At 41.2% G+C, this 25,389-nt stretch overlaps 1 long non-coding RNA gene across 1 annotated transcript in view; it reads left to right on the forward strand.

Moving 5' to 3' along the window:
- The first annotated feature begins 6,023 nt into the window (after window positions 1-6,023).
- The window catches only part of LOC130153059 (uncharacterized), a 143,877-nt gene continuing 124,511 nt past the window's right edge, over window positions 6,024-25,389 (forward strand). Inside the window, exons 1-3 of the long non-coding RNA XR_008823200.1 lie at window positions 6,024-6,086; window positions 12,376-12,528; window positions 13,695-13,824. This is a non-coding gene — a long non-coding RNA (uncharacterized LOC130153059). The remainder of the gene's footprint in view (window positions 6,087-12,375; window positions 12,529-13,694; window positions 13,825-25,389) is intronic.

Below are 25,389 nucleotides of genomic sequence, written 5' to 3' on the forward strand. Positions count from 1 at the left end.
CTGCAGCTCTCAGTGAACAGGGATGCTGGAATCAGAATGGAAAAGGCACCTAGATCTGCACTCGGCAGAGGTAGGAGTGTGGATCTCTTACAAAATATTTGGTGATGCTGTGGATACTGAAAGCGCAGGAAGACGCTATAGCCCCTTGCCTTCCCAGTGCCTGAAGGAGAACCCTAGGCCTTCCCTGCTCCCCTTGCTGCCCAGTACGTAAATAGGCTTTGACCCAGGGCTGAGAAAAGAGCTTGTTCTGCATGAGAATTAGCGTTCAGTCATCAGAGGTGAGCTGCTGCTTGTTCTTTGTTTCCAGATTTGAACATATGGTAGTGTATATCATGAGTTCTTTCATCCCAGGATGATCTGTGGCAACTGGGGAGGGTTAAAAGGAGGCATAGCTGTCAGGGACAGAGGCACCAAAGCATTCAACACGTCAGGAGTTGTGTTGTGAAAAGCTCTCTCGAGGCAATGGCAGGCTTTCAGGTAACCACAAAATGAGCTCTGAAACCAGCCCTTAGACAAGGGCAGAGGTAATCCACAAATGTGGCGCTAGTGGAGTACACAGACAATCTAATTTTCTCTGGTTCCTTCTATGGTGGGTGGAGCAAGTGGATGTTTTCCAGATGTTTGGAGAGATGTATTTCTGAAATCGTTTTGTAGGAAAACAAACTACCACATGAAAGGATGCCAGTGCCAGGAAAGTGAAGGAGAATGGCATGCATTAACAGTGTTTAATCCTTCCTTTTTTCGTTCTTGCATTCTGAGAAGTGGAAGCTTGTGCTGATCAGGAAAGCTCTTCTGTACTAAACCTGTAGCTTTACATGTCATCTTCTAGTGAATTTTCATCAGGTGGATTTAAGTAGGTTGTGCACAAGCAGTCCTAATACAGCCTCCAGGCATCTTCACTGTTGGGGATGCCACAGAGACAGCTGAATTGGGAATATGTATGTGTTTTATTTCTTTTTTAAAGCCTGATCCCCAGAGCATCTCCAGCAGAAGTCTCCCATGATGAGAATGATATGAAGCAGTGTGGGAGATGGAAGGCCATTAGACAGCCAGAGTTACAACAAGTCTGATGACAGCATTTTTGAGCAGCAGTTGTATTTAGACAGAAGAAAAAACAAGGGAGCAAAAGTGATTTGATGCAGTTCTGTGGAAAGAGACATTTTTGCTGCTTGCATAAATTTCAGGAGATCTAAGCTTCTTCCAGCTCTGAAGGACTCTACAGCCCATCTAGCTGTGGTGGAAATTAGGCTGGCCTTTGGGTCAGATTATGTGTGGATTGTATGTGAAGGGCATTTGCTCTGGAACACATTAAACCAATGTGGTCATCAGCTGAAAATGAGCAGTTCCGTGAGAGTCAGAAACCCCAGGCTGTTTCCTGCCTTTTGCCTGGGTAATTCAGCGGTTTCGGGGGTTTCCGTGTGTGTGTGTCTTTCAGCATTTTACAATGAAGATCCCTTTCAGTCAGGGCTTTTCTGAAAGTAATTTGGCAAAGTTTAGCTATGTGCTTCTTGCCTGAGAGCTCAGGTTCTGAGCACACGTGCTTAGCTCTGTCTGTCATCAGCAACCACTTTAACCTAAGGTGAGGATACAGGCTCTGAAAACCCCCCCAAGCTATATTTGTTAAAGCAAGATGGTGAAAGGTGAGGGAGGCAGATTACAATGCGTGGAATGAAACCCAAAGGAATAAATGCACCTTCAACTTCTGCTGTGGTTTTACGAAACCTTGAGAGTCGACTTCATAATTACCTGCTCAGCAATATATGCTGATATGCTGCCCTTTACTTCCGGTCACTGGGAGCTTAACCAGAGCTACCTGTCCAGGAGCAATCTCTTCAAGGAAGTACAGCAAGACTCACAGAAGCAATTCCAGAAATTATTTTGGTAGGGCAGTGCAGCGATGTTAGTCACTAGTCTGTTATCCCGGTAAACCATCCCTATTCCAGCAGCCCCTGCACTGGGTGAGGGTTATCACACCTTCCTTCTCAACAGCTGCCATGCTTTGCCAGGTAACACCTTCCCTTTGATCCACTGGTATCGGGGCATCTGTAATCTCAACCCAGCTCAGTTCAGAGTAGGCTGGTAAGCTTGGAGTGCTTCTCAACCTCTGTTGCTGTGACCTGCATTTAGGGCACCGTTACATGCAGAGCTTTGTTTGTAAATCTGTCTGGTGAGGTCTGGAAGATGGGCAGAAGGCCTGATGAGGAGCCTTATAGACATGGTAACCTGTTCACCTGCATCAGCAACGTCCACAACAGAACAATCAGCCCCATGTAAACACATCCAACTCCCTTTGCAATCATATCTTGCTCTCTGAAAATACTCCTACATAATCATTTTAGTGATACTCTTGCAGTTCATGAGCATTAAACAGATGCCAGAACATTACCCTGGCTGGAAAGGAAGGGTGTTTGGGGGAACATGAAGCATAAATCCAGGGTAAGAACTGAGAAAGTCCAGTCCCTGCAGTCACAGGTCACTATGTCCTCTCATCTGCTCTGTGAGTTTATAAACAAGCATTTTAAAACACAGTAACATTTTTGTGTGGTTTGTGTTTCTCCCATCCTGTTGGAAGGCTGTGCCAGAATCTTTCTGCACCTTTTTCTAATTTCTAGCAGAAATTTATTAATGACTGGCTTATGTCCACTGCTTGTTGTGCAAATGTTTTCCTTCAGATTAGATGGCTTTTCTTCCTGCTGTTTGCCCTTCTGATTTATTTACAGAGAGCCTTGTGTACCTCCTCTCAGCCTCACTTCTGCTGCCTCTTAAAAGGTGCATCTTTGCAGTGCCTGGGAGAGCAGTGCAGAGACTTCTGAGCTACTGATTCCAGATGATGTGGAATGGCCTTTGTGTGGGCTTTGCAGCCAGGTTCAAAAAAGCTGTCCATGCTGTGATGCTTCGTAGCTTGGGTTTGTGTCCAGAAGGATTACAGGTGTGTTCCCATCTGTCCCAGACCCAGCCAGCTTAAGTGAGTAGAAGATGAAAATGTTGAAGCCATATCCTGAATCTCCTCCTACGATATTACCTCTCTGACTTGGCCAGGGTGTCTCAAAGCTTTGAAGCAAATGATCACCAACCCCCTGCTGCCTTTCTGAGACTGCAGGCTGTTTAGCGACATGAAACAGTCATATGTGATCATACCGAAATTGTTCATTCATCTCCTAGACTTCAGCAAACTAGCAACTACTTGGTGTGATGTAAAACATGGAAGTTATTAAAGTGAAATAACATATCTTTCCATTCTGAAATTTACTAACCATATGGGAAGTTTCCAGGAATAACTCATACATATCAATTTAGTGCTTGCCAGGAAGACCGTTTCAGAAATTTGTAGGCCAGTACAGTGGTTACCCTGTCCTGTATCACATGGAAAGATTTTCCTTGTGTCCTTTATAAGCACTTGACACTGAGAACAGTGTGCTCACAGCAACAATTACATGTTAATGTAGGTTAATAGAAGTTCATGTGTTTGAGTCTTGAAATGCTTAGCACTCCTTTTCTGTGTTGCTTGACAGCTTTATTACTGCAAATTCTAGGAGAAGCCAGTTCAATATGCTGAACACTATCAAAAGATTTTTCTTTATGGTCTTAAGAGGGCTTATCTGTAATTCCAGGCTGCACAGTCTTTGAAAACTATAATGTTACAGACAGTGATTTTTTTTTTTCATTTTTTTTAACACATGTTTTATTTTTAAAAAAAAATCATTCTGAGACAGAATGGGGTCACTGTTAACTCTTTTTTTTCCCTCTACGCTCTTTTAGGGAAGCTGCAGCTTTGACACAGTCGCTTTGTTTTGTCAGTCTCCAGCAATTTCATTCAATTATTTCATTTGAACAATTGCCTCAAGAGTGCAAAGAATTGAAATATTTAATTGTGAAATTTCTAAAATGAAACTGCAATTTGTGTTAGCAATTTGTTTTGAATTTTTTAACACTTCAAAACCAAAATGAAACACTTCAGAAGGACTCAAACCAAAACCAGCATAATGAAGACTGCTTTTTTCCTTCAAGTTTTACTTTTTGATGAATTAAAAATATTACTTTTACCTGAACTGACTATGCCCTTCTAATCCACAACAACCAATTAGTAAGAAAAATCTGCTGGTCACCTAGCACTGCTCCTGGGCTGTGGGTCTGAGCCAGCCAGGGCAGATTTGTCTGCAGCATGACCTGGCCCACAGGCTTGTGGTCACCTACAAGCCTTTATCCCAGCTCATGTAAACTTGCTGGGATGCACGTTTCCCTTTGAGCTGCAGATTCACTGAGGGCAACAGCCATGTGCTGAGCTCTAAATACAGTTGACAGATCCTCAGCTGACATAAATTGTCATAAGTCTGTTCAAGCCAGTGACATGTGATCCACATTAGCTGTCAGCTAGGTAAGAGCTAAAGGCATCACTGAGATGTCATTGCTCCCTTTGGGAGGGCTGAGGGAGAACTGAAGAAGTTTGACTGTCATTCCTTCTGCCAAGCGCAGTTCCTAGCTGGCCAGTACTACATCAATCTGAAGATGGCTCAGTCACCTTTTATTGTTACTTTTGTAATTTGCTAGTTCTAACTGAGGATTTGCAGTAACGCTGCTATCATGAAACACTTCATTTTAATTTCTTATCCTCTTCCAGTCTGTCCATCCTGCTTCCATCGTGCTCCCCTCTGGAGCTGGAAATAAATGGGATGCATTTGCACTCCTTTGATAGGAAGGAGAACCCGTGTCAGGGATGGGACTCTGCTCTGGAACATGCTGTCTGGCTGGCAGGAAAGGAGTGATCCCTGCCCAAAGGCCATCCCTTCCCTTAAACCATCCACTTAGGAAAGGTGTGAAGTGGACTGAACCCAGTGGGGCTTAAGCATATGCCCATATTTTACTCTGCCCTCTGAATAGCCACCAACTTAAGCATCTGCTCAGCTCACTTGTTAGGACATGGTAAGGTGACCACGCATCGAAGCACTCTGCAGGAACACACATTTCAATTGCCACTTTGAGAAAAAACTGTCTGCGGCATTGTCGACAATCAAAGGGATGCCTGATGCAGCATCAAGCTGCAAATTATGAGTCAGGCTGTGTGTGAGCAATAAAACACCCTTCCCTGGTGCACAGGAGTTGTCAAAAATTCCCAGTAGCAAAGAGGAGCTGCAGGAAAGTCTGGCATGCCAGACCCAGTCTTTGATCTGGCCTGAGCTATAACAAGGGCTAGACCTGCGTGTTATTTGTCTAATGCTTTTGCCTTCATCTGCAAGGCTTGAAACCTGTTTTTGAGAATGATGCTGTCATTACAAAATGTGAGCACATGTTGCAAAGGAGATTTTTGATCTCTGAATTTTTTTGAAAGCTTCTTCCTCTTTTTTCTTTGAAAAACTGAAGTGCTCAGCTTTTCACTTGAATTTCTCTTCTTTCCCATCCTTCTTTTTGTCCTCTTCAGTTTTACCCATCAATATCTAACAGATAAATTTAGTGCACAGTGATGCCTAACAGGCAGATCGGCAACTCCACACTACGTGTCCCCACCGCAGGGTCCTGCCGCTGCTGCTCAGCAGGTCTCAGGGGAGCTCACTGAATGAGTCACGTCAACAGGTTGTGCTGAAACATTTCTCCATCTCAGTGACTTTTTCACTCATAAGACAAGGCAACTGCTAGAGGGGATCAATCCACATTAGATGTTAACAACTCATTGTATGTACACAAGCTTTTTTAAAATGTAAGGTATATTTGCCCTTGCTGCAATATTAGGACTGCTCATCCCTGTTCTATGGCCACAGCTCGCTCTATGCTGAAGCACAGATATGTCACCAATTACCTGCAGCACTATTTGGCACTTGAACTGCATCATGAATCTCAGCATTGCTTTTTTATGCTTTTAAAGTTCTACTCAGATTTCATCCCTAGAAGAACAAAGACTGTATGTTATGTATAGCTGCAAAAATCTCTTAAGTAGAATAGGAAAACCATTCAATTGAATACTGATACAACTGGGATGTATAAAGAAGCTATAGTTGTAAATGTATTTATAGGTAACCATGTTTCTCTTAACAGGCACTGGAAATGTTTGGAGATTACTGTGGGCAACTTGATTCAGGGCTGTCTGGAAAAAGGTAACTTGGAAGCTCTGTGTTCTCACCATCTGAAAATTTAAAAAATCTCCAAGTATCCAAGCTGAGCACTTGGTAACTGAAACATTAGAAATCAAGTAGTTGCTGTAAAAATGTAGGGTTTGGTTTTACAAAATGGCTGTGCTGAGCTCAGAGTGGCTGCTCAAAAGCGTGAGATAAGCAGGAGAAATAAAAGGTTGCAAAACTGACTGTAAATTTTAATGCTTAATCTAGTTTCAAGGAATACTTTAGATTATTGTAATGTTAATGGGGGAAAATGCATTTCTGCTTTACATGTAGTACATATGGAGTCCAGCTCATAGGCAGGGAAGGAGGAACTGTTTGAGCCAGGAAATCTATAGAAACTTTTTTTTTATTTCTGTTCACACACAGTTAAAACTGTCTGTAAGGCAGTGGCTCCCGCTGGGAGATTCACGCTGTGGAGAGGGGGGCAGTGGGAGGAAGATGGTGGGGAGAACGTACTGTTCTTTCTACTAGTGCTTTGTTTCTGTAGTCCAAAAAAGTGCAACATGACCTTAAGTATATGAACGGGCAGTTTCTACATCTTTTGTAAATTACAGAACTGAGAGTATGAAATCCTTTGTGTATTCATCTCTTTTTTTAGATTTGGTGAACTAAGAAGCTCTTTGCAGAGAGGTGCTGAGTGCATTGTCCCCTCCCAAGTCCAGGGTCTGCATGTGTCTCAGCTATATTCCAAATCCATCATAGCCTTGGAATACATGTAAATCTTTTAAAAATAACTCTCTGAGCTTCTTATTTTCTTCCTCTTCCAAAAGCACAGGCATCAGTACTTACTGAGATCAGAGTTGTAGCCAAATAGGTATGGTCTATACCATGAGCAAGCTATGCTTTTGAGATATGATGTTCCCAGAAATGGTAGTAGACTTTTCAAAATTAAAAACCTCTGGTCATTTTCTTTTTATTTATGCTCCTCTGTTAACAAATGCCTTATTTGATTACTTTAAAATGTTATGTTTCTGGAACAAAAATAGAATACCAGCTTTTAATTCTGCCTTTTAATTCTGTGTGCCTTATTATTTCAGCTTATGAGAAGGCTGAGAGGGGTTATTTTTCTACAAAGACTGGATTGTTTTAAGATCATTGTAAAGCCAAATGTTTAAATACTGACCATTTTAACTTCTAGTGCTCTGCAGTAATTGGTAGAAAGCTTGAATCTTTTTCTACGACTTCTTGAAAAGTCCTTAGTTGCTGGAAAAGTTTTATGTCAAAATCGTGGCTAACTGTTGGAACAGTGTACAAGACCCTGGTGGAAACATCTTGCATTCTAGGATTTCTCTGACTTGGGGTGTTGCTTTTTAGCTAGACTGACTTTCCTGATAATTAAATGAAAATGAAAGCTATAGACAATTGACTTGCCATGAAGCCACACAGAAGTAGGATTCAGGATCTGGATATATTTTGGCTAACAGCTGTTTTACATGGCTAATACAAAGGATAGGAAGAAGGGGAATAGACGTCAAGCATTTGTACAGAATGGCCTGAAGAGTGCCTTAGATCTGAATATGTCTATGAATTTGGGGAAAAGGTAATTCTCCACCTGAAGTTCATGGCTGGCATTTTCTTTAAATACAGGAGGTTCTGCCCATGCTTTGCATGTGATCAATTGTCATGTTGTTGGTTAACTGGGACCCTAATCTGGCACCAAAATTTTCTCTTAACCAAAAAATTGCTCTGAGCTCTTCTATGGATCTGGAGTTGTCTAAAAGGAACTTTATCACAAGGGTCAGGTCTAACAGTTTTTTCCGTTTACCCATTTCTGAACTGTACTATGGAGTAAAATCAGATTCTCTGTGAAGTCTAGTTATTAGTATACGCTGCATTCTAGTTTTGCATGCTGCTTCCAGATCTTCAGCTTGTCCTGAAAATTAAGGAGCTGTTTTGTTTGTTTGTTTTTATTATTAAGTATTTTTATAGTTAATTGAAAAGCATGAAACAAGGAATGAATTGCAAGTATACACCAGAGGGGACAGGAGTGGTAATTTTTTCTGTGTGCTGAAAACAGTTAGAAACCTTTGAAAATTTTTGTCCAGAGCTTTTAATTGGTATTTAAATGTTTATCACTACTTTAGTGATAATTACTGTCTAAATTTGTCAGCTCATATGGTGTAGCTGCAGCTTCTTAGATCAGAAATACGTTCTGTTTTCTATCCAGCTGGTTTCCTGTAAAGTGCTGAATTATTCTAGCTTTTATGGGTCATTGTTAAAAATGGCAGGAAGGGTCATTGTTAAAAATGTTTTCAGAACTTTGATAACCAGTTTATCAACTGATTCACATGTTTAATCAGTTAATAGGTTTTCCTTTTCAGTGCATGGGAATTTCTTTGTTTATCTTAACTGAGTAACTGTTTCTACAGTGGAAAGAACTGTAGTTGACTGATAATCTTTTCAAATATGTGGAGTTTGCTCTTGTGTTGCAATTTACATGGCCATATCTTGTACTCTTACTCGTAAGTCTGTATTTATAGGGAATAGTCCCTATTGCGAGGGTTTGCATGTGAATGAAACCCCCAGATGATCCAGTGTTCTGAGTGTGCAGAGCATGGAGCCATAGTTATTAGGCAGTTTATTATAAGGCTTTTAAAGGCATTTGGGTATTTTAGAAAGATGGACAGGTGATTTTGAGAATTCTACTGGGTGGTGAAGTGCCGCAGTTTCTCTAATACATGGTCAAGAGTTTCTTAACAGGATATTTTATCAGTAGAAATGCCAATGTGTCAAAAAGTACATGTTTAGCATGAAACATCTCCAAAGGCTGAAATCCCCTGCCTCTCTGGTGACCTGTTCTAGGGCTGCACCACGTTTCTTCTGTAAAAGTTTTTCATAATTTCTGATCTGAACCTGCCAAGATGCAGTTTTTGATATTGCCCCTCGTTATATCATCTGTCTCAGATGTTTAGCTTTCTTGTCAGTGTGATTTCCATTTAAGTAAGGGAATTCAGTGTAGGCTGCTTCCCTGCAGGCTACTGTTAGATAGCCTGTCACTAGATCTCCATCTTTTCATCAGACCAAACGGGCCAGGGCCGTGCTACAGATGAAGCCCAGTACGCACTTTGCCTTCCTTGCTGAAAGCACACTGTTGGCTCATACTCAACTTGAAGATAGGGTTGTTCTTTTTCTGCCATTCCCGTTGTAATAAGGCCAGTCTGCTTACTGTGTTTATAAACAAACTTCATGCCAAGCAGAACTGTAAACTTTATTTTGCTTTTTTTGAAATAAATTCAGTGATGTTTGCTTTCTATGTAAAGAGCGACTTGGCATGAAATAATACACAATAATAAAGTTGCAAAATTTGAGTTTACATAACATTTATCTGCCTTGAAATTGCAGATACTTACAGAGCGCTGCAACACTCAGTTGGGTTTGTAAAAGAACCATATTCGTGCAATCACAACAGCTTCTGCGAATTGGCATCGTGTTTCCACATGTGAGAAACAGTTAGCAGCTTGTTTTATGTGATCTGGTTTCTTTCTAGATATGTTCATTCTAGTTGCTGCATGAAGGAAATGTGTTTAGATGAATGCAACTTGTAAGTAAAAACCCAGGTTACACTGGAAACCCAGAGATGGGAGTTTCTTTGGTATGCCTTGGACTGGGAAAGGCACAGGCATGTTAGTAGAAGGTCAGCCCAGCTTGACGGACCTGATTTCACACATTGTGGCTCACGTCTCAACTATAAAGATATTTCTCACTTTCTCCTGTGACTGGCACAGAGGTGAAATGGAGCACATTCTGTCTCCTTGAGAGAGCACTGGGGACTATTGATGGAGAGGCATGGTTCAAAAACGCAACTGGGCTTGGTTATGCACCATGAAAAATGTGTACCTGGAGCCTGCCATTTCAGGTTTGTATTAAGCCAGGGCAGGAGTGTATTACTACCTGAAATGATCCACTGCTTTGCCAGCTGGTGTGACAGAGAATGAGCAGGGAGGGGGCTGCAGGGATTAATTTTTTCCTCTGGCCACCAAAAAAGCAGGAGGTGATGGGAGAGGAGCAATAGGATCTTATGGATGTAGGTGAGAAGAAAGCAGAAGATTGGGTTAAGCCACTTGTAAAACTTGTGTTGAGTCAGACACTTTCATATGGAGCATTAATTCAGTGTTTCACTTGATAAAGCAGAACTTTCTAACTTCTTGAGACTTGAGCAGGTGCTAGCCTTTGAGAAGCATTGCTCCATATTTGCCTGTGGGTATTGAAAAACAGTGATACCAGTCCTGCTCACAGTGTTGGAGTATTTCCCTGTTTTAAAAAATATCTTATCAACAAAGATGCTTGTTTTAAAAATACTGCTGTGAAATACAGTGAAGATGAAGGTAGTGGGGTTTTTTGTTGTCAATTTTCTGTTCTAGTCTACTAAAAAGGCCTCTTTGTTGGAGAGTCAGAAGAAAATAAGATCTTTCAGTTTGTTGCTGAAGCTTTCTGAAGTTTAAAACCAATTCATTAGGTACAACGTAGGTGTAGAGTGTAGGCAGTTATTAGGATTTCAACAGCAAATAATGCAGCCCATGAAACATTAGACTTATTTCCTTCTCATTTAAAACATTGTAATGCGTTTTACCCCAGCTAAATGTGCTCTTGAGCTTTTATGTCAAAGTGAATCATGATCTAATGCTCACCAGATTAAATCTAAACGTTGCAGTATTTCCTTTCTAATTCTGGCTCTTCCCACTATGATAATATTATTTGTCTAGTCAGTTATGTGCAAGTGTGAATGAGAAGATGTAATTTTTATATGTATGCAAACACCCATAGAAGTGTTGCCGAAGGAAACGGCGCTCCAGTTGTGCTCTGCAGAGCTTGCCTTTAACTGCCACCCGTCTTTTTTAGATGCATAAAGAAAAAAGCTAAGTTGATAATTAGGTAAAAAGCATAATGAGATCCATGTCTATAAGGCCAGCGTGGCCCGAAAGACTTTCATTTGTGTGAATTTCTGGTACAAATGTTAAAGATCCCGGCTACTTAATTGGTTGCTAAGCTACACGGGGAGAACATTTGGGTTAATGACCGCTGGGCCCAAAGCCGCCTGCTCAGCCGAGCGGGCCCTGAGTGGAAGGGACAGGCCTGGCCGGGCTGTCAGGAGCCGGCTCACACTGGCGGCCACCTGCGCTGCGGGGTTATTAGAACATTTCATGTCAAAGTGTTTGTGGCGTTGGAGCAAACAGGCCCAATTAACAGGCCTGAAAGCCCCTCTCCAGCCAGCCATCACTAACACTCCAGATAAAATTTGACATCTTCCCCCTGCCTCCCCCTGCCCCAAACTCCAATTAATTTAAATGGTTTTACTGAGGGACCGTGGCACTGCTGAAAAGGCAGAGGACTTTGCTTGGGTAATCAGCTTAAATACCGGTCCGTTTCCTGCCCTTGCTGCTCCAAACTTCCCATTTGGGAGACATAAATACTGTTTTTATTTTAAAATAATTTTTATCTCCAATTTCCTCCAGTTTTTCTGATGTGCCTTGTACAAGACTCCATTTCAAAGAGCAGGATGGTAAAGCCTGTAAACTGGATGCAGACAGGAACCTTTAAGTTCAATGTTGATTGCCTTTATTTGAAGGAAGGGGTAATGAGGGGTTTCCCTTGGAAAAAGTACATCTTCTCTGACAGTCAGAAACTGGTGATAATTAGGAATAAATCTGCAGTTTCATTTATTTTTATACTTCTTGTCTAAATAATCATTTTGCATCTCCAGCTGCAGCAGCAGATCAATTTAATTTTTTTTAAGTTTAAAAAAAGGTAACAGCTTTTTGTGTACATTTTGTTAAGTATATTCATTTGAAGACATGCCAAGGTCTGTGTCATTTGTAAGATAAGCTCCAAAATACCAGTATTACAAGACCATGTATAGGTAGAAGTTGTTACAGAAGTATCTGTGAATTCAGTTGGAATACGTACCTCAGCTTCGGCTGGTATTGAATTCTTCACTGTCATTACTCGAGGGAATTGCTATCAAGTGGGAGAGTGCTTCATGGGGTCAGGGTCTTTAGTCAGGTGAAAGACTTGAGTGAATTTTAGGAGGGTGAGTAATCTGTGGAAACATTCCTATGCTTCAGATTATGCATGCACACAATTTTATTCCTGTATTCACCAAGAATTTCTTGTCCATCATACCCCGCTTCTTAAACTGGTGGGAAAATTCTGTTTTCTAGCAGGAGAGCTTGGGATCAAAGAAATATCCTGCTCTTGAGAATGTTTGTTTCTTTTAGATGACCAGTATTTCTCTAACTTAACATTCTCTCTTTTTCTTAACAAGCAGTAGTGGTTGGCCTAGAAGACAAACTGCCTTCCAACCGCAATCCCTTACCATGGCTGATGCAGTGTGCTTGGTAAGCGGGTGCATGGTGACCTCCGGAGATAGCAGCCAGCAGCAAAACCACAGCTGGACCTGCAGTGATCCAGCACAACAAAAGTGAGTATATCATCCTCTTCCCAGCTGACACGCCGTTCTCAGAAATTCCCTCCCAACCATTTTAGGGGTCTGTATAAAACTGTAACATATTTTTATACTAAAGGCTGTAAGTGACACTATGCAGTAGTGAGAAAATTGTTCTTGGACACTGTGCAGATTTCTGGAGGCAGGTACATGTCACACACTAGAAGAGGTTCATCCTCTCCTTAGAGCTGAAGTTAGGAACTGTGTGGTTGGTTGGGGATTTGCATGCTTACATGTGAAGTTTGCAGATGTACGTGTGCACCTGCACACAGTGTGTGTTTGGCAATCTGTGTTCAAGATCTAACTGAAATCTCCTAAGACGTATTCAGAAGCTACTCTGATATTAAGGAGAGGTGGCCTATAGGAAAACCAAGCTTTTTATCCCCATTGTAATGGATCAATCTTTGTTTCAAAAGGAAGGGGCTGGGTGGTCTTGCTATTAATCATACTACTTGATTGGAAATATTGGGTTCCACATCCAGAGTTTTCCTATGTGTTTTGGAATCACAGCGTCTGGACTCAGCTCAGCTCCTACAAGGGCACTAAAATAAATTGGCAGACATTTGCAAGACTATTGCATACAGCACTTCCAAAACTAAGCTTAGGCAGCTAAATGGCAGTCAAGCTTTCTTAAACATTAACATGTTAACAGTAGTGGTCCGAGCATGATTTTCTCTGGGGGAGAAGATACTGTATTCTTCACCTCATGCCAGCAAAGCCAGTATTCACTTCCATCTACCCCAACCAGAAATGGATAATATCTTTTCCTGACCGGATTTAATGGTAGAGACATACTCTGTTCCCAAGTGTTTGATAATTGGAACAATTACTTTTTTTATATTTTATTGATGTCAGTTTACACATTTGCTAGCATTTTTTTAAATGTTATCCTACTGTGCTGCTATTTCTCCAGTGCTGTTTTTCTAGCGTTGTTTAATGATGAATCATGAACATTAACTTTATATATGTGTAATGCTTTATATATATACATGTATATTTATATAAAAATCTGGGTGGTGGCAGGGAGAGACTTATTCTGTCTGCTCCATCTTTTGTTTTGATCTAGTTGCTATAGAAATACTAAGATCAATTTTGACAGAATAAAATACTACAAATTACATTGTCGGATTACCTCATTACAGAGGGCTGGCACTTTGGATTGCAACATTACTGAAACGAAAAGCGTGAACGCTACAGGAATTTCTGCTCTCTGGAAAAATGTTATTTTTGGATTCTTCAGGAAGGCGTGCATATAAAACCACTGGTTCCCTGGTGAGTGACTGGTCCCTGAGACCGGCAGAACTTTCATCTTAATTTTTGGTTGTGGTAGGTGATGTCATATTTGGCCATACATGTACTATAAGCTGCAACTGGCATCTCACTGACAAAGGCCCTCATGTTTTTTCTGTTAAACACTTAGGTAACTGAGTTCTTATAGCAAGACTGATGGAATGAGGCTTTTTTCGTCCTTTTTTGGGGTCATCTCCTACCTGTGTGCCTTTGTATTGATACTACTAACCTTGGTTTAGTGATTTTCCCTCCCTGATCAAGTAGAAGTACTGCACTATGCTTTATGGTCTCAAAACTGGCTAATGTTAGAAACAACTGCCCTTTAGTTCATTAGCAGTGAAGGGCGTGCTTTCAGAACGAGCAGCTTTGGGATGTCGTCTCCCTTGCAGTGAGAGGTCTCTGTGCTGCATGAAGATGGTCGTGAAACCTCAAGTTGCTGTGGGTTTCTTTTTCATGCTGATGTAGCTTACATACGTTTACATGTGGATACGGGCCTTGCTTGAAGAAGTTATGCAGTTTGAGTCAGGGAATTGTCTTGTGCTCTAACTACTGGTAGAACTTTATTGCTGTGTTAGTGAAAGACACGTTTAGTACTACATTTTATTTAGGAAACCATTTATACGTTGGTATTATTTGTATACAGGGAGACAGATCTGTGTGATTTGGCAAATGGTTTAGTCATTCTGTTTTTCTTCTAGTCAAGAATATTACTCTTGCTATATCTAATCTAGAGCTGTAAATTGCAGCGGAGGTACAAATCCAAAACAAACATTTTGAAGAATTTGAATGGAGTAGAGCCCCAATTTCCATTTCAGTACTCTCTCTGTTGTCCAATTTGTTAAACTCAAGTGGTCCCATGTGCGAGTAGCATGACTGCCAGAAGCGCTCTCCAGCCATCTGCTTTTTTGGTAACTCTTTGATTATTTCTTTGTCCGTTTTTCTATCCAAAATTAGAACTGGCAACTCGATTGGTTGATTAATACTGTATTTTTTGTAATTTAACATTTGCAGCTTATGGCTAGGAAATGGCAGCAAGGTAATAAAAAGCACAAGAAATAAACTCTCCTGCTGAAGTCCAACTGCACTATGGTGGAGCTTTTCTACCACGTTGTTTCAGCCTTTCAAGAGTAGCAAGAGAATTGAATAGGGAAAGTTTTACTGTTTGTAGGTAATGACAAACTGGAAGGAAGAGACATAGCAGCCTGCACTGACTTGACGAGCTGTCTTGGAAATGTGAAGAGCTGCCAGGCACTGATAGAAGCATTTGCGATAGACCCGAACTGAGAAGCTAGCACTGCATTTCAATCTGAACCAAACCATACAGTAGAGGAACAAAAGTTAATGAACCAGAAAGCTGGTTCAGAGCCCTGTAGGAGAGGTTCTGATCTGTGTCCTGCAAGTGAATGGGGCGTGTGTTCTGATGGCTTCAACTGAAGCTTAACTAGAGGTCCTGGGATTCTTCACCAAGAAGGGGTGAAGCCTTGTCCTGTAGTGGTATCTAGAGACAGGAGAGGGAGTCAGGGCTGAAGTGGATGCTGTGAGATGCTCTAGTACACCTAGGTGTACCAGCCTCTGACTGGCTATTCCTCCTGGTTCAGGTTATCAGAAGGAACCACTAGATCTTTTAGAGGCTGTGATTCATTTGGGCTGACTTGTAGAGTTTAATACATTGGTGGTGAAGGGAAAGCTGACTTTAAAGGAGGCAGCCTAGAGGACCCCTGCACTTCAGTGCATGTTGTGGGCAGAATCCTGCTATGTTTGTATGGCCTTAAGTTTTCAGCTTCAGTTCACAAGTGGCATCAGTTGACAGAAACTGAAAGGTTTTAGACACTTAAATGAAGAAATTCACCTGGACAAATGAATGCTGAAAGACAAGCAGAAGGTAAATGAGAACTCTAGATCATTGCCCTAGTATTTGCTGCATTTAACTACCTAATCCATGACATGGTGTTTCTGGATCTGAGCATGCTGGGTCTGTTCTGGATGGAAGCCAGAGAAGGTAGTAATGGATCTGCCCTGTAATGCAGACTTGGCCAGAGAGATTGCATGATAAATGAATAATAAGTTATTGTTTGGTGGTGGGTTTCTTCCCCCTTTTTAAATACATTGGTTCGGAATTTTGGTCTGATCAGCAGTGAAAGTGCAACAGGTTTGCAGGATAATGATTGAAGTCTCATGTGCCACATGCAGAGGTTTGGTATTTCCAGCAGCCACTTTGAACTGCAGTGCTGACAGGGGAGGAGAAAGAGAAGGGCTTGCTCTTTGGTGCAGGCTCACATTGTAAAATGTGCCATGTTCAGATATTACTGTGGGGGAGAACGTTGGTCTCCAAACACAACCTCAGTCCATGTGTTCATCCTTGTCATTTCTCTTACTGTGAAGACAAAGGGAAAGCGTTTCTTTCAGATCATAAAGGGCTCTGGAAACTTAACTCCCTTTGTGTTTCAAGAATTTCCCTGTGATTGTTTAGGAGACATTGGTTTTCATGGCAGTATCATGCAGAAAATCAGAAGTTCACAGAAGGCTGGTGGTTTCAGGGATGCTGTGGAGGGTGGGCTGCTGTGACTTGGTATATCTGGCTGGTCTGCATCTCTTGACTTGCAGGCTGCTAATGGCTAGCAGTGCTCAGAGCTGTCAGAATGGAGAAAAGGCAGGCACTGTTTCCGAATATACAAATGTTCAACACATTAAAAATATTTTTGTTTTAAATTATACTGAAGGGGGGAGGGGGAGGGAAGAGGAAAAGGGAGTAATTTAGCAAGTGGAGATGTGGTGGGAGCCAGCCAGGCTAGGATTTGCTAATATCTGAACTAGGCTGTTGAAAAATGTTCTAAATCTGTCAGAAGGTCCTGAAGGCTTAACTCTGCCCAGTTTAAGTTAGTGGCGACAGGATTGGGCCCTCTATTACTTTTTTATGTGGTGTTATAAATTACTTTCCCATATTTCCAAAAACATTAATGAAGCTTTTCAAAGCACATTGTGAAATCATTGTATGTGTTACTGAAACTACTTATCCATATGCACAATACAAGGTTAATACAATATATGAGCTTTCTCCTTTTCTTTTGCTTTTGCAAACTAAAAATCTTTCCTCCTCTCCCCACTTTGATTTTTTCCAGGTAAAATGATGGCAGATGTACTCAGCTCAGTTTCATATAACATATTGCTTACTGGAAGAACAAATTTAGCTCTCTGCCTTTTTACTGTAAACTTAGTTTTGGTTTTTATGTATTTGTAATTTCCTTTAAACCATTTATAAACAGGTTAGAAATACCATTTCATGCCATCTGACTATTAATAATCAGAGCTTTTTATATGGGTTCTCTAGGAATCTGTCAAGCAGGAACACACTGTATGGTAAACAAACATCTCCAAACTCTTCCTGCTGCACAAATATTCATTGCATTGTTTTGTTATTCCTTAGAGCATTCTGCCTTTACTTGGGATGTTACAGTCAGGGGTTTAACTGCTAATTGTTATTTCCAGAATTTTATACCTTTAGGGTACAAAAAGAAGTAATTTTTGAAACAATTTTCATGTTGCATTAAAAAAAATAAAAATGCCATTGGAAAATTGTGAGAGTTGGGTTTTTGATGACAGAGCCAGGAGGCTGCTGACTGGTTTCCTGCTCATTTTAATGATTCACCATCACCGGACTTGATGACCTCCAGAGGTCCCTTTACACCTAAATAATTTTGTGATCCCACAAAACTGGAAGGTTCCCCTCGCTTTCTTCCTCATGTCCGACTGCACACCCCCACCACTTCCCTTGTGCTGTTCTGGCATTTGTACTCCTGTCTGAGCATATTCAACTCACTACACCTGCAGAAAACTAACCTTGGGGAAAAAAAAGAGGATTTCCTGTGTGGTTAGCAGGTCAAGTGTGCTCAGTGAAGGTCCTGTAAATGCTGAGACCAGCATAAAGGAGTGGGCAGGATGGTGTGATGGGGAGTGGTGTTGGAAAAGAGAAGGGAGAGAAGATTGTGGGACAGACCTTTTGACAGCATTGAGCTGTTGGACCATCTCAGCTGTGTTACTGTACTTACCTCCAAATGGGTTTGCTTATATCAGTGGTGGCTCACATCTCTTACTGTTCCCGCATAGGGATGTATGGACACAGAGACAGTCCTTTTCCAGGTCATGGTCTCCTCCCCAATTTCATTATTCAGTTCTAGCCTGATGTGAACATACCCATATATGACCTTGTTATCACAACAATAGAAAATGTGAACTTGTCTAGATTGGCTTGATCTGGCACAAGGAAGCAAGCAGCTATGCAAGGTGCTGTTCTGTGGTTTCTGTGGTTTCTGTGGTGAAGTTGGTTTAAGAAGTTTGTGGCTACTCATTCCCATCCTCGAGAACACTGCAATTTGCTGCTTGCTCGGGCTGCACCTTATCCCCTCCCTCTCATCAGTTCTGGTGCTGAAAAGACCCTGTGAACTGATTTACTTATTCCTCCTAGTTAGTTTTTAGTCAGTGTAGTGAGTTGAATCAGTTCACTGCAGGGTCAGACAAGTACTGGAGCCAGCAGCACCGGAGGGATGGATGAGACCATGACTGAGGTGGCAACTGGCTGCTTGTTCAGCCTGTCTGGTTCAACTGCACCATCAGGTGTTTCACTGCCATTACTTGGAAACTGTTGTGTAGATAGATCACTAGATGCTCCCTGCTAAAAATAATTCCCTGCTCTCTTCTGAATACTTGTTTTAAACTGAGAGATTGGTAACTTTTGCAGTGCACTCTTTTACACCATTGCATGGTTGATAAATTGTAGTGAAAAGGCAGCCAAGGGCTGGTAATTTCTGGAAGTAGTGTGTTATAGGACTCTGCCACTGAAGTGATCCAGTCTGCCTCTGCATTTGCTGGTGATGGTACTGCTTCTTTCTGTATCTGTAAGAGTACAAGAGACTGTAAGAATACAAGGGAGGTTTTTTCTGAACCATTGCCTATAGACTTGACCATCCTCCAGTGGCTAAAAATGAAAAATTACCCACAGCATTAAGAAGATGAAAATTTGATGAATGCTAGTCCTGGCTGAAAACAGCCCCGTCATGTCCTTCTGTCTTTCCCGAGATGGACTGACTCTTATATCGTAAGGTGATGGAATAACCTAGAGAGATTTTTGCTGCATGGGTGGTAAGAAAGGGCAACTGGAGAAATAATGAAAAACACAGAGTTTTCTGTGTGGAGAGGCAGACCTTGGGAGGATTTGTGTGTACAAGTTACAGACTGTGAATTACTTTTCATTTTGGTGAGCAGTTGCTCACATGAGTATTCAATTAATTTCCAGTGGGATCTCATGGGGGTAGCCACTGACCACTAAAACTTAATGGCTTGCTATGTAGAGTGGACGCTTTCTGCTTTGAATTTGAATGTGGTAGTTTACTGGCAAAGTAGACTTCTCTTGTAAAGAAGAAATAGAGTTAACTTTTACAAATGTTCTACATAAATTCTGGTTTCTAATACTTTCTGCACGTATATAACAATTCAGAAACTAAACGTGAATCAAGAGACCCCTAACATCATTTTTGAGCTGTAATGTTGGTAATAGTGTATTTTCTGAACTCTAGCTTTGCCTGTTGAGAAGTAAGGTGGATTTCAGGCAGACAGCTGGCTGTTCCTTGTCTTAACACCTCGTGCTCTCTTTGCATTCTGATGTAAACCACTACCAGATCTCCACCTCAGGAAAGCTGCAGTTACTACTTGTGTATCAGTTGGTAAAAAGCACTTTGAGCTCCAGTAGGATGAGAGCTGTAGAAAGAAAGAAGCAAGAAATCATTGATAAACTTGTTTCTGTGAACAATGATAAACTTTGTTATTCACTTGCAAGATAAATAAATTGGGTTAAAGGTTTAAAATGTGCAGTTAATGGGTGACTGAGAGTAAGGGATGATCGTGGTATTTAAGACCTTAATGTTTTTATTATCTGTGTTTGCTTTGGGCCCATAAGCAACAGATAACTTAAAGAAAGGGAGAAAAAAAATGAATTAATATCTTCATTTATACATAACTCTGGATATCTCCTTGGACAGAAAGATTGAAAGTTCCTGAATACTGTTGCAACATATGACTGCCTTGTGTCACAAAATAAATGAGATCACCAAGAAATGAAGGGTTTCAGCAGTGCAGCAACTGAACAATTAGAACATGCTTCTAATGCTTTCTTACCTCTACATGTAAAATTCAGGCACCCACTTTTCTACTCGGTTATGTGCTGATCACTGATAACCTTTTTCTGAACTGTTCTGGGTCTTCTGCTTTCACCTGTTAAAATAAATGACGTTTATTAAAAGAACAGTAACAATAACACCAAAACCATATTGTTTTAGGGCATAAATCTACCACTTCAATTGCATGAGCCTGTCAGTGAATTTCTGACACCAAGTTATGTTATTTAATGAGTGCTATTAGGTAGTTCTGTCACTTAATAGGATTGAGGGTTTGAAATGCCATGTAATATCACTTCACTGGAGAAAAAATCAACAAACAGCCCTCACTAAAAACCTCACATCCCCTTTGATGTCGGTAAGACCTGCTGTCACTTCAGAAAGGAACCCGCCGGGCCTGTTTTCACAGGGCTACAGCTGCCATTTTAGGAGAGGCAACAGTTATTCTTGGCAATTTTACACTCAGGGGCAACCAAAAAAAAAAAATCTCTCACCATCTGACTGAGAGTGAAGAAACATAGAATAGTTATGGCAAAAGGCACTTTGCAGGCCATAAAATGTCATCTAGTTCAAGGAAATGGGAATATAGACTCTGCATATCAGAAAGATGCTAATGGCCATTATTGTCATGTGTTCTCATTTACACTGGGGTATCATCTAAAATCTTTGGATAAGTTCTGGGCTACTTTGTGTATCATACAATTAGTGAGAGCCAGTTTTTCTCCTGAAGAATTGTTGATGGTTGTGCAGTCATCTGTATCTCCAGGTGTTCATCTGGTTGCCCTTGACATGACCTGAGACTGCATCTTTATAGGAAGAAGTGTCAGTGTGTTGTGAAGGAAGTGGCAACAGCCTGCAGAAAGAAGGATGGAGATTGGTAGCAGAAATTCTGTTTCAGATCTTAGTTTGCAGGTTCATGGCACTGGGCAGCTTAAACCCACCAGGGTTTTATCTTTTGGTGTTTTCCTGTGTAAGGAAAAAGTCTCTTTTCTCCTGAGAAAATTTCCCACCTCACTGGGAGAGCAAACATCAACTACAAGTACTACTGAAAAGTGCAGAAAGAGGAAATAATGCTCCACTTATGGTCCGTAATGAACACTCTGAGACTGAGCGTGGTTGGTGACACTGTTCTGTTTTGATCCAGAAAGTCAAATTCTCACTTTAATGCTGGTGTCCAAAGGTAGCAAAGGAGCTAATTTCCCTCTGCAGTGGCTGAGCAACTGAAGTGGGGTTAAAACCAGAAAAGTTAGGTCCCTTTGGAAAATTCAGTAGAAAAATGTGTTATGCCTTTCCCATTAGTTTTGCTTCCTGTGAATGTTCTGGGCATAGACATGCTTGCTGTTGGTACCATCATGAGGAGTCCCATATGTCTTTAGATCTTTCCTTAACAGGAGCTGAGTTTGCTCCTGAACTGTTCAGAAGCCTTTTCTTTAAATTGCAGTTGCACTTTTTCTGATCAGAATATTTTGGCCGTATGAGATTCCTCTGGGACTCTGTCCTGTGTTGTCTGAGCACGTGTAGAAGACAAACTAGCAGACTGATCTCAGAAAAGGAGTGCTCAGCAGCCACACGTCTTTTGCTGGGCTGCATGTATTTACAGGCTGTGGACTGGTGGCTGGTGCAGAGGATGAATCTGTGTTCCTTAAACTTTTAATTTTCTATGGATACAGCACACAGGATGCAGTCAGTACTTTGTGGCACCTGTGTGCAATGGCAAATAAACTCCCAATCATTTAGAATAAGGGGAGCTATAACATTATATCCAAATCAGTTGTACTGGTTTGCTTCTCCTAAATCTACCAAAGTAGTGGGTAAAATGAAAAATTCTGGATAAATGCTGAAATATATGTAATAAAATACTAATTAAAGACATCAAAACCTTTTAAGAACATCACTGTTGAGAGCTAGCTAGGTAGATTGCATGTGAGCATATTTTTAAGTGCTCTGCGTATGTACCTAAAGACAAGGTAAATTGCAGAAGTGAAATACAGCTCCCCTGAAGTCCCTGACAGAAGCCTCTCTCACTTCGGAGCGGTCAGGATTTCATCACAAATCCCATTGAGCCCATTTCAGGCTAGGTAGGCCGTATACAGTGGAAACAAAAAAGTCTTGTGCAGTGTATTCAGTTTTTAGAAAGAGATCTGGAAGCTTGGTGGTAGATGTTCTTCAGTGCTAAGGTGTACTTATGGGGTTAAGATAAGCTCAGATTTTTTCTGTGACAAATCAGATTTGCCATTACTTGAGCAAATGCTGATAGAGACCTAGGGAGAAGTTAAATCCTCTACATAACTTCATGAAATAATACCAATGACAATGCTGAACGAGTCAATTAGACTGCAGTATCCTCATTTCTTCCCACATGATTTCCAAATCCTGTGGCAGATTTTGGCAGTAAAACTGGATCTAGGGATGGAGGGTCTTCCTGAGACTGGACTTTTTGCATTTCATTTTAGGTGCTTCAGTTTTGCAGATCTTCAGGTGTGTTTTTTATTCAGATTGTTGTGTGGTTGTTAATTAGTATGTGTCTAATTCAGTGTTTCTAACTGGAATTTGTGACTTCAGAAGAAAGTGTGTTATGCAAAAAATTACTTTGGCTTTTCAAGAATACTGAAAAGCTCCATTGCAGCTGAAGAGACTCAAGCCGTGTAAAAATTGTGCTGTGGGTCAAAATGATATATACATGTAGAGAAAGAAAGTGAAGTCCCAGAGTCTGAATCCTTAGTATAAAGAAGGTTTATTAAGTGCAGATCTTTTTTGGGACCTTGAAAGTAGGATCTAAATAGGAAGTGCCCAGCTAAGCTTAGTGAAGCCTTGCAGGAATAGATCATCTTTGGAATAATCCAGACATGACTTGGGCCAACTTTTTTTGTCTACAAAGTTGCATAGGTCCCTGGTTTAAAACAGACCACTTTTTAAGGGATTTTCTGTGGAAAGATGTGCAATGTCTAATCTCAGTATGAAATTGTTGCTGTGTTTATGCATAAATGGCTCCACTAAAGGGATATCCAGATGAAACATTCACCCATTCCCTTTATTTCATTTATTTTTGCATTCATGGACCCTTGAATTCTTGAGGGCAAAGAGTTTCCCATTGGTTAGATGCTTAGACACAGAATAAGATGCAGAAATAAGAGTGGTGTTTGCATTTGTCTCAGAAAGCTGTTCAGCTGGACTGACAGTTAATACTTCACTGCATCACCTAACCGTGCTTACCCAAGAAATGCCAGCAGAAAAACTTCTGCTTCCTTAGACGGTGCCATTAATATTTTGACACTTGTTTTCATTCTTTCACAGGCAAAAGCGTTTGATGTGTTCAGTAAAACAATAATACTGCCATGCAAGACCTCATCCTGATGGGACCACCTTGATAAACCCACTCTTAATATGATTTCAGTTATGAAATACATTTTAATAAGGAGCTGAGATTTCAGTGTCCTCTGTTAAATGCCATCCTTGTATATCAGAGACTTTGAATGCTGTATCGGTGCCTGCACAGCGAGTGCACAGGGCTGCGTTTGAGGCGGTCTCACCTCCCGGGCAGGGATTGTCTGTGTGGGAAAGGCACGAGAGGGAGCCGTCCATCAGTGAGTGCCAGCGTCACTGAACCATGCCTGTGCCTGGTCTGAACACTGCCAAGGCTTCATTCCCTACCTTGTCCCGAAAACAATTTGTAAGATTTAAATGGGATTTTTAAAAGCGTGGCATGATCTGATGTAGCAGAGGGGACCAGTGAGAATTTGGGAGAAGTGAATATAGAGATACTCTATTTCTTAAGTGAATAAACAAAAGCTGTAGAACCAAGTGCTCCTGAACACTAATAATTATTTTCTTTTGAATCTCCAAATTTCCTATGTTAGGCCATTTTCCTTTTGAAGTCTTCTATTTCTTAAAAAGACATACTGCTTTGGACAAGCAGTAAAATGCCCAGAGTATAACCTATACTTCTGTTCCCTCTCTTCCACTGGTACCTCTATGAAAACTCAGTGATCACATATTGCACCGAGGAGAGCCTCAATACCTGGACAGAGTCTGGCTGGCGTTCAGGCTGCAGACCCGCTGATAGCCAGCACGTGGGTGGGCACGGGGGGAACATGCTCTGCTCAGGCAGATGCATTCAAAAGCCATTTTGAAGCTGCATGGGAGATACTTCACAGATACTGTGAAATAGGATAGTTTCGCAAGCAATGGAATAGATGTAGTTTGTGGTGGCGTGTCAAGAAGGCGTTCACAAAAGCATGTGAGGAAGCTGTTGTATGGTCACTTCATCCTGAAATCAAGTGTCTACTGTCAGCAAAAGGGAAATCCCATCCCACTCTTTTCTAGCCCCAGATGTTTGCTCCTGCTGCCTCCCTTACTCCAACATTAGTCTTCAGGGCAATGACCTGGATCAGGAAAATGATCCAGCTAAAAACTAGCCAGACTATTAAAAAACAAATAAATAAAAAATCACCAACTTGGACTTAGGCCAGGCTGAAGTGCCTCTGCAGCTTGCAGCTTGTAGGAGTAAAAGTCAGGACAGAACCATTAAAACGCGCCCATAAGGATCTAGGAGGGAGCCATGCTAAGAAATGGGTCATGTGAAGTTCAAAAGCTGACTTCTTTTCCCCAATAAACTACTCCCTGCATCAGTAACTTTGCCAAGACCAACCTCTGAGGTCTCTGTGTGCAGCCATTCACCGGTGCAGTTTCTTCTATGTGGGAGCTTCTCCCTGCTCCAGTGCATTAGCATTTTTTTCCATGGGCACAGGCTAGGAGAGACAGGTTTCTTCACATTCTACTGTATCTGCATGAGAACAGCCTTCAGGAAGAACGGCGAGACACCACAGACTTCATATGTAACAACTTCGGTGTGGGAACTGTGATCAACTGCTCTTTAAGGTTTTGGCTGGCATCCCAGTTTTCTGGTGTTTCAGTTCTGGGGATGTCCTTGCACAGAAGTTGGAGTTGATTTATAGCTTGTGTGTTGAGAAACAGCATTTGTGTAAATGTTTTTTCCCAGATAATGGGGAAATTTGGAGTCTTCTGGGACTTTCAGGTGGAAAGACTTTAGATATTTATTTATTTGTCCTTTTGAAGCAACAAGGCAATGCTCCCACTACTTGTATCCTAAGTAGGAAGCATTTATGTTTTGGAAGACTTTTGTTTTGTACAGTCTGTATAAAAGAAACAAAACAAAAAACCATAATTTGAACCTCCATCTCCTCACAAACATCCCTGACTGAGTGTATTAATGAAATGGTTTTGATTTTAAAAGACACATGACTGATATTTTTAGTTGTACTGTTAAGAGTGAGATTATGGCTACTAAAATGCAGTGCTGCTTCCAGATGCTGACGTGCAGTATTGACGACTGGTAGTGAGAGACCCCGAGCAGAGGAGA

This window comes from Falco biarmicus, chromosome 7, assembly GCF_023638135.1.
Source record: "Falco biarmicus isolate bFalBia1 chromosome 7, bFalBia1.pri, whole genome shotgun sequence".
NCBI classification, from domain to species: Eukaryota; Metazoa; Chordata; class Aves; order Falconiformes; family Falconidae; genus Falco; species Falco biarmicus.